The following is a 14419-nucleotide window of genomic DNA, read 5'->3' as shown; positions in this document are numbered from 1 at the left end:
TCCTGGTAGTCATGTATGAATGTGAGAGTTGGACTATAAAGAAAGCTGCGTGCCGAAGAATTGATGCTTTTGAGCTGTGGTGTTGGAGAAGACTCTTGAGAGTCCCTTGGACTGCAAGGAGATCCAACCAGTCCATCCTAAAGGAAATCAGTCCTGAGTGTTCACTGGAAGGACTGATGTTGAAGTTGAAACTCCAATACTTTGGCCACCTGATACGAAGAGCTGACTGATCTGAAAAGACCCTGATGCTGGGAAAGATCGAGGGCAGGAGGAGAAGGGGACAACAGAGGATGAGATGGTTGGATGGCATCATCAACTCAATGGACATGAGTTTGAGTAAACTCCGGGAGCTGATGGTGGACAGAGAGGCCTGGCGAGCTGTGGTCCATAGGGTCGCGAAGAGTTGGACACAACTGAGTGACTGAAGTGAAATGAACTGAAGGCCCACTGACTTCACACTCCAGGATGTCTGGTTCTAGGTGAGTGTCTATACCATTGTGGTTATATGGGTCACTATTTTATCGTTCTTCTCTGTATTCTTGCCCCCTCTTCTTAATCTCTTCTGCTTTTGTTAGATCCCTGTGGTTTCTATCCTTTATTGTACCCATCTTTGTGTGAAATTTTCCCTTAGTATCCTCAATTTTCTCGATGAGATCTCTAGTCTTTCCTAATCTATTGTTTTCCTCTATTTCTTTGCATTTGTCACTTAAGAAGTCTTTCTTATCTCTCCTTGCTATACTTTGGAACTCTGCATTCAGTTGGGTGTATCCTTCCTTTCTTGCTTTGCATTTCACTTCTCTTCTTTTTTCACCTATTTGCAAGGCCTCCTCAGACAATAGCTTTGGCTTCTTGTATTTCTGTTTTTTTGGGATGGGTTTGGTTTTGGTCACCACTTCCGATATGATGCTTCAAATCTCTGTTCATAGATTTTCAGGCATTCTTTCTGCCAGATCAAGTAACTTGAATCTATTTGTCACCTCTACTGTAGTAAGGGGTTTGATTTAGGTCATACCAGAATCATCAAACAGTTTGTCCTATTTTCTTCAATTTAAGCATGAATTTTGCAGTAAAGAGCTCATGATCTGAGCCACAGTCAGCTCCAGGTCTTGTTTTTACTGACTGTATAGAGCTTCTCCATCTTAGTCTGCAAAGAATATAATCAATCTGATTTCAGTATTGACCATCTGGTGATGTCTATGTGTAGAATTGTCTCTTGTTTTGTTGGAAGAGGAAGTTTTCTATGACCAGTGTATTCTCTTTGCCAAAGACAATTAGCTTCTGCCCTGTTTTATTTTGTACTCAAAAATTCCTGTTACTGTAGGTATCTCTTGAGTTCCTACTTTTGCATTCTAATCCCCTATAATGAAAAGGACTTTTTTTTTTTTTTTTTTTTTGGTGTTAGTTCTAGAAGGTCTTGTTGATCCTCACAGAACCATTCAACTTCAGCTTCTTCAGTATTAGTGGTTGGGGTATAGACTTGGCTTACTGAGATTTTGATTGGTTGCCTTGGAAGCAAAGAGAGATCATTCTGTTGTTTTTGAGATTACACCCAATTACTGCATTTCAAACTTTTTGACTATGAGGCCTACTCCATTTCTTCTAAGGGATACTTGCCCACAGTAATGGATATAATGGTCATCTGAATTAAATTTGCCCTTTTCTGTTCATTTTAGTTCATAGATTCCTAAAATGTTCACTCTTGCCATTTCCTGTTTGACCACTTTTAATTTACCTTGATTCGTGGACCTCACGTTCCAGATTCCTATGCAATATTGTTCTTTGCAGCCTCAGACTTTACTTTTACCACCAGACACATCCACAACTGAGCATCATTTCTGCTTTGGCCCAGCCTTTTCATTCTTTCTGGAGCTATTTCTTTGCTCTTCCCCAGTAACATATTGGACACCTACTGACCTTGGGGGCTCGTCTTCTGTTACCATATTTTTTTTTTTGCCTTTTAATACTGTTCACAGGGTTCTTGAGGCAAGAATACTGAAGTGGTTTGCCATTCCGTTTCCCCCTTAAGTATTAGTACAAATTGCAAGCAATATAGCAGATTTGGAAAACACACTTTAAGCACTCTATAGTGTATATAAATATGGTGTCATATAAAGATATTTGGCCTTTTTCTCCAGTTCCTGGCACAGAGCTCCGAAACTCTTAGAATTCCCTAAGTGATAAGGATGAAAGGCACTTCTTTTGTTCTAATGAAATGACTCTTGGAGGGCCCTTAGAGAGATAGTGTTAGGAGGGAGACTGTTGTCAGAAATATCAAGCTTTGATCATGAGCTTGGAACTACAGACTTATCACTTAACCTTTAGGGAAAGGAGGCTACAGATTGAATTAATAATTGATTGAATATGACTGTAGCATGAATCCTCTATAGAAACCCCTAAACAGTGGCATGCAGAGTTTCCAGGTTGGTGAATGCATCCACATGCCAGGGGAGGGTGGCCAGTTCCAACTCTAAATGACAGAGGACAAATGTTAGGAGTATCAGAAAATTTGTTGGTGGTATTGGAAAATACCACAGAATAAAATACACATATACTGTCAAATATATTGAGAACTCCCAGAGAATTTGACTTTGGAGACCAGTGGGAGACTGAGCCAGACTTGCCTGTGAGTGTCCAGGTGCCTCTGATGTCTGGTGTCCCTTGGCAGTGAAAGTGCAGAGTTCTAACCTCTAGACCACTCGGGAATTCCCTGTTAACATATTTCTTCTACCATTTAACAAGCTGCACAAAGGAAAAATCTGCAAATGCTGTGTATTTGGCTTAATACTTGGCACCAGTAAATACAAAATCATGCTTTAAAAAGATAATATATTGCTTAGACCTTCAAGCAGTTTTGTAGAAACTCTTCTGGTAATATGAAACTTTTTAAAAATATGGGCTACATAATTCATGTATGTGTAATAAAAACATTTATACACAGAATTTCTGATTATATTTGTGTTATACATGATTTATCATTTAGCAATAATTTCTAGAGATGATGATGCCCTAAAGTTGAATCTAATACCATCATAATAGTTGCCTTATTCTGCAGGAATATTACTTTGTCTTTCTATACTTTCATTTCATGTTTTGTAATTTGGAGATGACAGTGATATCTAAACTTAAAAAGCAAACTTTGAATATAAATAAATTGCATATGTATGATACATTGTATATGTTGGAAAAGGTTTTTTGGTGGTTAATGTAAACTCAAATTATTACAGTAAAATATGAACAGCTGCCTTATCACATGTAAATTATGGTGTCAAGGATTGAGCAGATAAACTACCTACCAAGTTCAGCAATATAATTGTGTAAGTTCTGAATTTTTTATAATGTAATTTAGTGGCAATAGCTTTCTTTTTTATAAGGCATTTTTAAAAATATTCACATTTCTGTTCTTTGGATTGTCAGTCTGAACTTGCAAATCAAAAGAAATTCTGAAGGAAGAATTTGATTGTCTAAAACCAAGTATTCTAAATTATGGAAATGCACCTCAAAAGAAATGAGAGAGAAATCATAATGAAGCTGCTTTTTCTTTTGAATATATTCTCCTAAAGTGTTGCAAAATAGAAGTTATTAATATATTAAAATATTCTTTTTTAAGTTTAAAAATTCTGTCACTTTAAATAATCAGAAAACTTTGCATTAAATTTCTACATAGTAGACTTTTCAATACAAATCTTTAAAGTTTATCTTCACCAAACTGTAAAAATAAAAATATATTTTATAAACAGATGTCATTTTATATTTTTTTCCCTCAAACAATTTAACTATTCTTTAATGCTTACAGTGAATGTGTGCAAGCAATGTTGGCATTTCTGATGAAATTTTTATTTGATTATACAACTTATTCATAGAGTCCAGTGGTTACAGGTTGAGGCAACTAGCAACCAGTCTTCTATTTTACCCCAATCATTTAAACTATGAAGACATAAAGAAATAGGACATTAATAATAAGATATAGCCATTTACCAAAATCAAGAATAGGGGAAGGACTTCTGATGATCATAGCATCACTGAAGTTGATATTATTCCTGAACTTCTGCATTGTGTTATTTATTGTTCATATGCATACACAGGTATAAAAAGATTGAGGCAAAATTATTGTTTACTTCCACATTCTTCTATGAATTGGAGACATGAGGGCTAAATTAGTGAGAAAATATGAGAAAATGGGATAGTCATTTTTTCATGATAGTATAGAAAATGAATTTGTAGAATTTTTCAACTTTCTTCCCTACCCAATTCCCAGCTACAGTAAAGTAAGGGAATGAAAATTTTGGCCAACCCAATATTATGAAACTTATCAAACATATAGTATGGTTGATAAAATTTTACATAAATATTCACACACTCACTACATAAATCTACAGTTAATATGCCGCCATTTATCTTGCTATGCTCTACATTTCAAAATAAATTGCAGATATCATGACACTTACCCCAGAATAAAACTAGGTGCAATTCATTAGTATCAAGATATTTAATTTTCTTTTGAGCTAAAACTTAAATGTAATGAAATGTAAAATATTAAGTGTTTCATTACATAAATTCTCATAAATACATATACCTGTATAACCCAAAACTCTATCAAACTATAAAAAACTGTCACTTCATTTTGGATCAGACACTCAGTCATGTCCAACTCTTTGTGACCCTATGGACTGCAGCACACCAGGCCTCCTTGTCCATCGCAAACTCCTGGAGCTTACTCAAACTCATGTCCATTGTGTTGGTGATGCCATCCAACCATCTCATCCTCTGTTGTCCCCTTCTCCTCCTGCCTTCAATCTTTCCCAGCATCAGGGTCTTTTCCAATCAGTCAGTTCTTTGCATCAGGTGGCCAAAGTATTGGAGCTTCAGCTTCAGCATCAGTTCCTCCAATGAATATTCAGGACTGGTTTGCTTTAGGATGGACTGGTTTGATCTTCTTGCTGTACAAAGGACTCTCAAGAGTCTTCTGCAAAACCACAGTTCAAAAGCATCAATTCTTCGGCGCTCAGCTTTCTTCAGAGTCCAACTGTCACATCCATACATGACCACTGGAAAAAGCATAGCCTTGACTAGACAGACCTTTGTTGGCAAAATAATGTTTCTGCTTTTTAACATGCTGTCTACGTTGGTCATAACTTTCCTTCCAAGGAGTAAACATCTTTCAATTTCATGGCTGCAATCACCATCTGCAGTGATCTTGGAGCCCAAAAAAATAAAGTCTGTCACTATTCCCACTGTTTCCCCATCTATTTGCCATGAAGTGATGGGAACAGATGCCATGATCTTATTTTTCTGAATGTTGAGTTTTAAGCCAACTTTTTTACTCTCCTCTTTCACTTTCATCAAGAGGCTTTTTAGTTCTTCTTCACTTTCTGCCATAAGGGTGGTGTCATCTGCATATCTGAGGTTATTGATATTTCTCCCAGCAATCTTGATTCCAGCTTGTGCTTCATCCAGCCCAGAGTTTCTCATGAAGTATTCTGCATGTAAGTTAAATAAGCAGGGTGACAATACACAGCCTTGACGTACTCCTTTTTCTATGTGGAACCAGTCTGTTATTCCATGTTCAGTTCTAACCGTTGCTTCCTGACCTGCATACAGATTTCTCAAGAGGCAGATCAGGTGGTCCGGTATTCCCATCTGCTTAAAAATTTTCCACAGTTTGTGGTGATCCACACAGACAAAGGCTTTGGCATAGTCAATAGAGCAGAAATAGATGTTTTTTTCTGGAACTCCCTTGCTTTTTCAATGATCCAATGGGTTTTGGCAATTTGATCTCTGGTTCCTCTGCCTTATCTAAAACCACCTTGAACATCTGGAAGTTCATAGTTCACGTACTGTTGAAGTCTGGCTTGGAGAATTTTGAGCATTGCTAGCGTGTGAGATGAGTGCAATTGTGCAGTAGTTTAAGGATTCTTTGGCATTGACTTTCTTTGGGATTGGAATGAAACTGACCTTTTTCAGTCCTGTGGCCACCTCTGAGTTTTCAAGATTTGCTGGCATATTGAGTGCAGCACTTTCACAGCATCATCTTTCAGGATTTGAAAAAGCTCAACTGGAATTTCATCACCTCCACTAGCTTTGTTCTTAGTTTTGCTTTCTAAGGCCCACTTGACTTCACATTCCAAGATGTCTGGCTCTAGGTGAGTGATCACACCATCGTGATTATCTGGGTCATGAATATCTTTTTTGAATAGTTCTTCTGTGAATTCTTGCCACGTCTTCTTAATACCTTCTGCTTCTGTTAGGTCCATACCATTTCTGTCCTTCATTGTGCCCATCTTTGCATGAAATGTTCCCTTGGTATCTCTAATTTTCTTGAAGTAATCTCTAGTCTTTCCCATTCTATTGGTATCCTCTATTTCTTTGCATTGACCACTGAGGAAGTCTTTCTTATCTCTCTTTGCTATTCTTTGGAACTCTGCATTCACGTGGGCATATCTTTCCTTCTCTCCTTTGCTTTTCACTTCTCTTCTTTTCACAGCTATTTGTACGGCCTCCTCAGACAGCCATTTTGCTTTTTTGCATTTCTTTTTCTTGGGGGGTGGTCCTGATCACTACATCCTGTACAATGTCATGAACCTCTGTCCATAGTTAATCAGGCACTGTGTCTATCAGATCTAATCCCTTGAATCTAGTTCTTGCTTCCACTGTATAATTGTAAGGGATTTGATTTAGCTCATACCTGAATGGTCTAGTGGTTTTGCCTACTTTTCAATTTAGGTCTGAATTTGGCAATAAGGAGTTTATGATCTGAGCCACAGTCAGCTCCTGGTATTGTTTTTGTTGACTGTATAGAGCTTCTCCATCTTTGGCTGCAAAGAATATAATCAATCTGATTTTTATTTTGACCATATGGTGATGTCCACGTGTATAGTCTTCTTTTGTGTTGTCGGAAGAGGCATTTGCTATGACCAGTGCATTCTCTTGGTAAAACTCTATTAGCCTTTGCCCTGCTTCATTCTGTACTCCAAGGCCAAATTTGCCTGTTACTCCAGGTGTTTCTTGACTTCCTACTTTTGCATTCCAGTCCCCTATCAAGAAAAAGACATCTTTTTTTAGTGCTAGTTCTAGAAGATCTTGTAGATCTTCATGAAGTTAAGTGAAGTCTCTCAGTTGTTTCCGACTCTTTGCGACCCCATGGACTGTAGCCTACCACGCTCCTCTGTCCATGGGATTTTCCAGGCAAGAGTACTGGAGTGGGTTGCCATTTCCTTCTCCAGAAGATCTTCCCGACCCAGGGATTGAAGCCGGGTCTCCAGTGTTGTAGGCAGATGCTTTACCGTCAGCCACAAGGGAAGTCCTGTAGGTTTTCATAGAACCCTTCAACTTCAACTTCTTCAGCGTTACTTGTTGAGGCATAGACTTGGATTACTGTGATATTGATTGGTTCGCCATAGGAAACGAACAGAGATCATTCCGTTGTTTTTGAGATTGCATGCAAGTATTGCATTTTGGACTCTTTTGTTGACTGTGAAGGCTACTCCATTTCTTCTAAGGAATTCTTGCCCACAGTAGTAGATATAATGGTCATCTGATTTAAATTCACCCATTCCAGTCCATTTTAGTCTGCTGACTCCTAAAATGTTGACGTTCACTCTTGCCATCTCCTGTCTGACCACTTCCAATTTGCCTTGATTCATGGACCTAACATTCCAGGTTCCTATGAAAATATTGCTCTTTACAGCATTGGACTTTGCTTATATCACCAATTGCATCCACAACTGGATATTGTTTTTTCTTTGGCTCCCTCTCTTCCTTCTTTCTGGAGTTATTTCTCCACTGACCTCTAGTAGCATATTGGGCACCTACTGACCGGGCGGTGGGGGTGGGGCGGTCATCTTTCAGTGTCCTATCTTTTTGCTTTTTCATACTGTTCATGGGGTTCTCAAGGCAGGAATGATGAAGTGGTTTGCCATTCCCTTCTCCAGTGGACCAAATTTTGTCAGAACTCTTCACCATGACCCATCTGTCTTGGGTGGCCCCATAAGGCATGGCTCACAGTTTGATTGAGTTAGACAAGGTTGTGTTCCATGTGATCAGATTGGTTAATTTTCTATGACTGTGATTTTCAGTCTGTCTGCCCTCTGATGGAGAAAGATAAGAGGCTTATGAAAGCTTTCTAATGGGAGAGACTGACTGAGGGTAAAACTGGGTCTTGTTCTGATGGGTAAGGCCATGCTCAGTAAATCTTTAATCCAATTTTCTTTTGATGGTGGAGCTGTGTTCCCTCCCTGCTATTTACCTGGGGCCAAACTATGGTGGAGGTGATGAAGATAATGGTGACCTCCATCAAGAGATCCCATGCATGCACTGCTACACTCTGTGCCCCCAACCTTGCAACAAGCCACTGCCAACCCACGTCTCTGCTGGAGACTCCTGGACACTCCTGAGCAAGTCTGGGTCAGTCTCTTTTGGGGTCACTGCTCCTTTCAGAAAACTGTCAACACTTCAGTAAACTTCTTAAGTCTTATTTCTCACCCTTAAACACGGAATGGCAACCCACTTCAGTACTCTTACCTGAAAAATCCCATGGATGGAGAAGCCTGGTAGGCTAGAGCCCATGGGGTCGCAAAGAGTCAGACACGACTGAGCAACTTCACTTTCAAAGGTGGAAGCAACCACTTTTAATTTTTTTTTAATCATAAATTGTTTCATTTTAAAATTTCATGTAAATGAATTTATACATTATATCATCTTTGTGTTGTCATTCACTTAGCACTTTTGAGACATCTATTTTGTTGTGTGAATCAAAAGTTCACTCATTTTTAATGATTAACAGCATTCCATTGTATAAATATATTTTGCTTATTCATTATATATACCCAATTTGGGCTGATGTTAATAAACCTGGTGTTAAACATTAATAATTTTTAAGGCACTTTTTCCCATTTATTTAAAGTTAATGTTAAAAGAAGAATTTTTGAGTCAAATGGTATTCTTTGCTTTCTCTTTTTAAGAAACTACTAAAGATATTGAATGGAAATTATGAGTAACCATTATACAGTTCTAGACTGTTCTTAATATTTTGTATTTTTCAATTCAGTTCAGTCACTCAGTCGTGTACGACTCTTTGCACCCCCATGGACTGCAGCATGCCAGGCTTCCCTATCCATCACCAACTCTCAGAGCTAACTCAAGTTCATGTCCATTGAGTCCTTGATGCCACCCAGCCATGTCTTCATAATTTTAATATTTTGATGAATATATACTGATATGTCATTATTACCTAAATTTGCAATTCCTGTATAATAAAATGTTGAATATTGTTGTGTGTGTGTGCTTTGCTGTCCACTCGGGTATATTCTTTGTGAAGTGTCTTTTAAAGTCTCTAGCTTATTTTATTAGGCTACTGAGGTTTTTATTACGTACATCTTGAACAACAATCTTTGCCAAATATGTGTTTCAAAAATAGTTGTTTGGTTTAGAGCTAATCTTTTACATGACATTTTATTTTTTTCTCTGGATTTCGTCTAGCTTATTATTTTTAAATATCATTTATGCCTGACACTTAGTGACAATCTAGAGGGGTGGAATGGATGGGGGATTAGGCTCATGAGGGAGCATATATATATACACAATTTTGACTGATTTGCATTGATGTACTGCAGAGACCACCACAACTTGTAAAGCAATTATCCTCCAAGTAAAATTAATGAATAAATAAAACAAAAAATATACAATTTGTGAATTAAAAGAAAACTTTGTTATGCCCAATTTGCAAAGGTCTATCATTTTTTAAAATTGTAAATTTAACTGATATGTTTCAATTTAAGATTTATACCAGATCAATTTTTATGTTTTATGTAAGGTAGGATTCAAAGTTCATTTTTGTCACATGTGGCTACCCACCTGTTCTAGCACCATTTTTAAAATGACATTTCTTTCCTCATTAGAGTGCTTGAGCTAAATTAAAGGAGAAAATAAATCATGCCACAAGTCAAATGGTCATAGAAGTATGATCTACTTGTGGCCTCTTTATTCCACTCTGTTCTATTTGTCAATTTTTGTGTTGATATTACTCTCTAATTATCTGCAGCTTTATATCAGGCTGGAAATCAATAAGTGTGATTTTCCCAATTTATTATTTTACAAGATTACTTTGTATACGTTATATTCTTTGTATTTTCACACGTATTTCAGAATCAGCTGGTCAATGTTTATCCCAAGAAAATCTGCAGGGAAAAGTATCAGGACTATAATAATCCATACATCAAATAGAAAACAATGACATAGAGCTGATTCTCCCAATATACAAATAAATTTACCTCTCTATATATGGCCTTAATTGTTTTTTATCAGCCATATTTTATAATTGTTAAGTATATCCATCTTACATATATTTTATTAAATTATTCCTGGATATTTTATTCTTTTTGATGTTACAGTAACTTAGTGTTTTAGAATTTCATTTCAAAATAAGTTGCTGCTGACATTGCAAATGTTTTTGACTTCTGATTCGACTTTCACTTTCTGACAAAAAATAGACTTACAGTGCCTCAATTTGTCCTCCCACCTGAAACATTCTTTTTTCAATTGGACAATATATGTGAAACAGTCGTCTTCAAGTAATTGGATATCAGGCAATGAAGCATACCAACCTCTGAGACTTGAGACATAAATAAATAAAAGAAGCACAGTGAGCCTGATGATTGCCACTGGCTTGAGAGTTTCCAGCCCATAATATCAGAAAAGGGAGCAACAAGGACAGTAAGGACCCCCAGATTTCAGGTGATGGAGTTGGAGTCCTAGATGGATCAAGGAAGGAGCTTATAGAATGCTGTTTCATGTTCTAGAAAGACTCACTGTCTTATTTTTCCAACTTCTTCTCACATAACACTTCTTGTTTATGGTGCTCTTACCACACTGTTTTGTGTTTTGTTTTTTTTCCCTCAAAATGGCATTCTAAGAAAGATGCAGCTTTTAAATTCCCAGTCTTTTTCATTATAGGCGACTGGAATGCAAAAGTAGGAAGTCAAGAAACACCTGGAGTAACAGGCAAATTTGGCCTTGGAGTACAGAATGAAGCAGGGCAAAGGCTAATAGAGTTTGGCCAAGAGAACACACTGGTCATAGCAAACACCCTCTTCCAACAACACAAGAGAAGACTCTACACATGGACATCATCAGATGGTCAACACCAAAATCAGATTGATTATATTCTTTGCAGCCAAAGATGGAGAAGCTCTATACAGTCAGGAAAAACAAGACTGGGAGCTGACTGTGGCTCAGATCATGAACTACTTATTGCCAAATTCAGACTTAAGTTGAATAAAGTAGGGAAAACCACTAGACCATTCAGGTATGACCTAAATCAAATCCCTTATGATTATACAGTGGAAGTGAGGCATAGATTTAAGGGACTAGATCTGATAGAGTGCCTGATGAGCTATGGATGGAGGTTTGTGACATTGTACAGGAGACAGGGATCAAGATCATACCCATGGAAAACAAATACAAAAAGGCAAAATGGTTGTCTGAGGAGGCCTTACCAATAGCTGTGAAAAGAAGAGAGGCAAAAAGCAAAGGAGAAAGGAAAAAAGATTCCCATTTGAATGCAGAGTTCCAAAGAATAACAGGGAGAGATAAGAAAGCCTTCCTCAGCAATCAATGCAAAGAAATAGAGGAAAACAACAGAATGGGAAAGACTAGAGATCTCTTCAAGAAAATTAGAGAAACCAAGGGAACATTTCATGTAAAGATGGGCACAATAAAGGACAGAAATGGTATGGACCTAACAGAAGCAGAAGATATTAAGAAGTAGTGGCAAGAATATACAGAAGAACTGTACAAAAAAGATCTTCAAGACCCAGATAATCATGATGGTGTGACCATTCACCTAGAGCCAGACATCCTGGAATGTGAAGTCAAGTGGGCCTTAGAAAGCAAAACTAAGAACAAAGCTAGTGGAGGTGATGAAATTCCAGTTGAGCTTTTTCAAATCCTGAAAGATGATGCTGTGAAAGTGCTGCACTCAATATGCCAGCAAATTTGGAAAACTCAGCAGTAGCCACAGGATTGGAAAAGATCAGTTTTCACTCCAATCCCAAAGAAAGGCAATGCCAAAGAATACGCAAATTACCGCACAATTGCACTCATCTCACACACTAATAAAGTAATGCTCAAAATTCCCAGAGTTCATCCAAGTTCAAGTTCATTCACTAATCATTGATTCGGTGATACCATCCAACCATCTCATCCTCTATTGCCTTCTTCTCCTTCTGCCTTAAATTTTTCCCAGCATCAGGGACTTTTCCAATGAGCTGGCTCTTTGCATCAGGTGGCCAAAGTATTGGAGTTTCAGCTTCAGCATCGGTCTGTCCAGTGACTATTCAGGGTTGGAAGTATCTTTGTCATATCTCCCCTTAAATTTTTTCTCAAATACGTTTCTATTGAGAAATCTATCCAAAGAAAAATGCTCCACCCTGCCACCACTTTCCACTATTTTACCTGGCTTAATTTTCATTGCATTTTTGTCATTACTTGAAATTATACTAAATATGTACTTGTCTTTCTTCCTTTCAGCAAACATTGAAACTCTGTTCCTGGCACCCACAATAGAACCTGACATATAGAAAGCAATCAGTAGGTATTTTTGAAATAAATAAATTAGTGAAAGTTGTAACTCTGACATGAATGTGACCAAAGCATATTTATGTTTATATATTTGTATTTATCCATATGTACATATACACTTATATGTGTATGTGCTTGTTTTGAAAATAATGTGAATAGTTACTAAAATTCTGCATTGTATAAAAAGTCCTATAAAAACAGTAACATAACTGAGACAAATTATTAATATTCTAAGACATAGAGATGGAAACATTTAAGTTTAACATGTAGTTTTATTACCCTGAAAATTGTGTAAATTGACAGAAATTAACTCACTTTTATGGTATTGAATTTACATTGTATTTCCAATATGTGATAATTTTGTTATACTATAGAACATATAAAATATGTAAGTATTTTTTGTAGTATAAATATCCCTTTGTCCACTTCAATATTATTTATGCTTATTCTCTTCTTTAAGAAGAGAAATGTTAACATTGATTAAGTATCTTTAGAGTAAACAAGTATATCTAATTCAATGTACCAATGATTAGTGAAGACATATTTCAACAAGGAAACTGAGATATACAGAGACACATTATATTCTAGGAATTTCTCCAGGTACTATAATTTCTGTGATAGTTGGCCACAACTAGACTCCTCATTTGTCCTGAGTGTACCTCTGCTTACCTATCAGTATAAATCAGAACTGTGTATTTGGGCTTTACCCACCACTGATTTTTAATAACCTGTATTTGGTTTTCTTTTTTACTTGGGGACAATGGAATACATGTGAACAGTCTTAGTTCATGAAGATTGTTGTGCCCAGTGACAAACTGTCAAGTGTTATAAATCTTGACTACCACTTTGTTCATCTTTCCAATCAGGTGCAAAACTCAGCTGTATTAATATCTTTTAATTGCTTGGCAAAAAGTTGCGAACATCTGCTCATGCACAAGGTGCTTTGGAATTAGTAATAAAAACAAATAATGCTCTTTTTCAGATGCTACATGATTTACTAGGTTGAATACATCTGTGCTGTCTAGCAAAAAGACCATCATTTCACTAGAAATTGACATAGTTAAAAAAAAAATTCTGTTTCAATTCTTAAATAAAGAATATTTTTGAAAAGTCTCTCTCTCTCTCCCTCTGTTGTACAGCGTGTAAGTTTATACACCAAAAAGTTTTCTAGGAAAACTCTGAAAAAACAACTTGCAATTCATACATGTTGCTTTAGTTTCCTTAACATTATAGATTTGTTCTATAGAAGTTGATCATGAAAAAGGAAACACTTTAGTTAAATATATTTTTCATTAACATATGCTGTCCATAATAAAGAATGTTCTCCAAATTAATTTAGTTTTGCCATAGGATAAAGACAGGCTTTTTAGAAAGTCATGTTGCATTCTTGTTATGTTTTTCAGGAAGAAAATTGGGTGAATGCTGCTTTTACATAAAATCTAGCTTCATAGTAAGAATTGACATCTCTGGTAGTGATGATATTATTAAAACATTTTGCATCAGTTAGTTCAGTCACTCAGTGTCCAATAAAGGTGTAACACTAAGATATTGTGTCCTAATCATGTTCTAATCAGAAGATAATGTTCCAATCAGAGATAGAAAAGCATTAAGCAGATAACTTCTGTTTAAATACATCTTCTGGAGTTTGATGTATCTTATCGCTGATGACTAGAAAAACCATCCTTGAAGATTCACTACATGTCTTTTATCTCAGATTCATTTCATGTCTTTTATTTTACCACTTTTTCAGTTTCTGCCTCTGGAAATTGAGTTTCAACTTTACTAGACCTATCTTTTTTTCTTTTTTATTTTTGCCTTCTGTGATTGAATTTTTTATATATTTATT

The sequence above is a fragment of the Cervus canadensis genome, chromosome 16 (assembly GCF_019320065.1).
Source record: "Cervus canadensis isolate Bull #8, Minnesota chromosome 16, ASM1932006v1, whole genome shotgun sequence".
NCBI lineage: Eukaryota > Metazoa > Chordata > Mammalia > Artiodactyla > Cervidae > Cervus > Cervus canadensis.
This window is presented reverse-complemented; position numbering follows the sequence as displayed.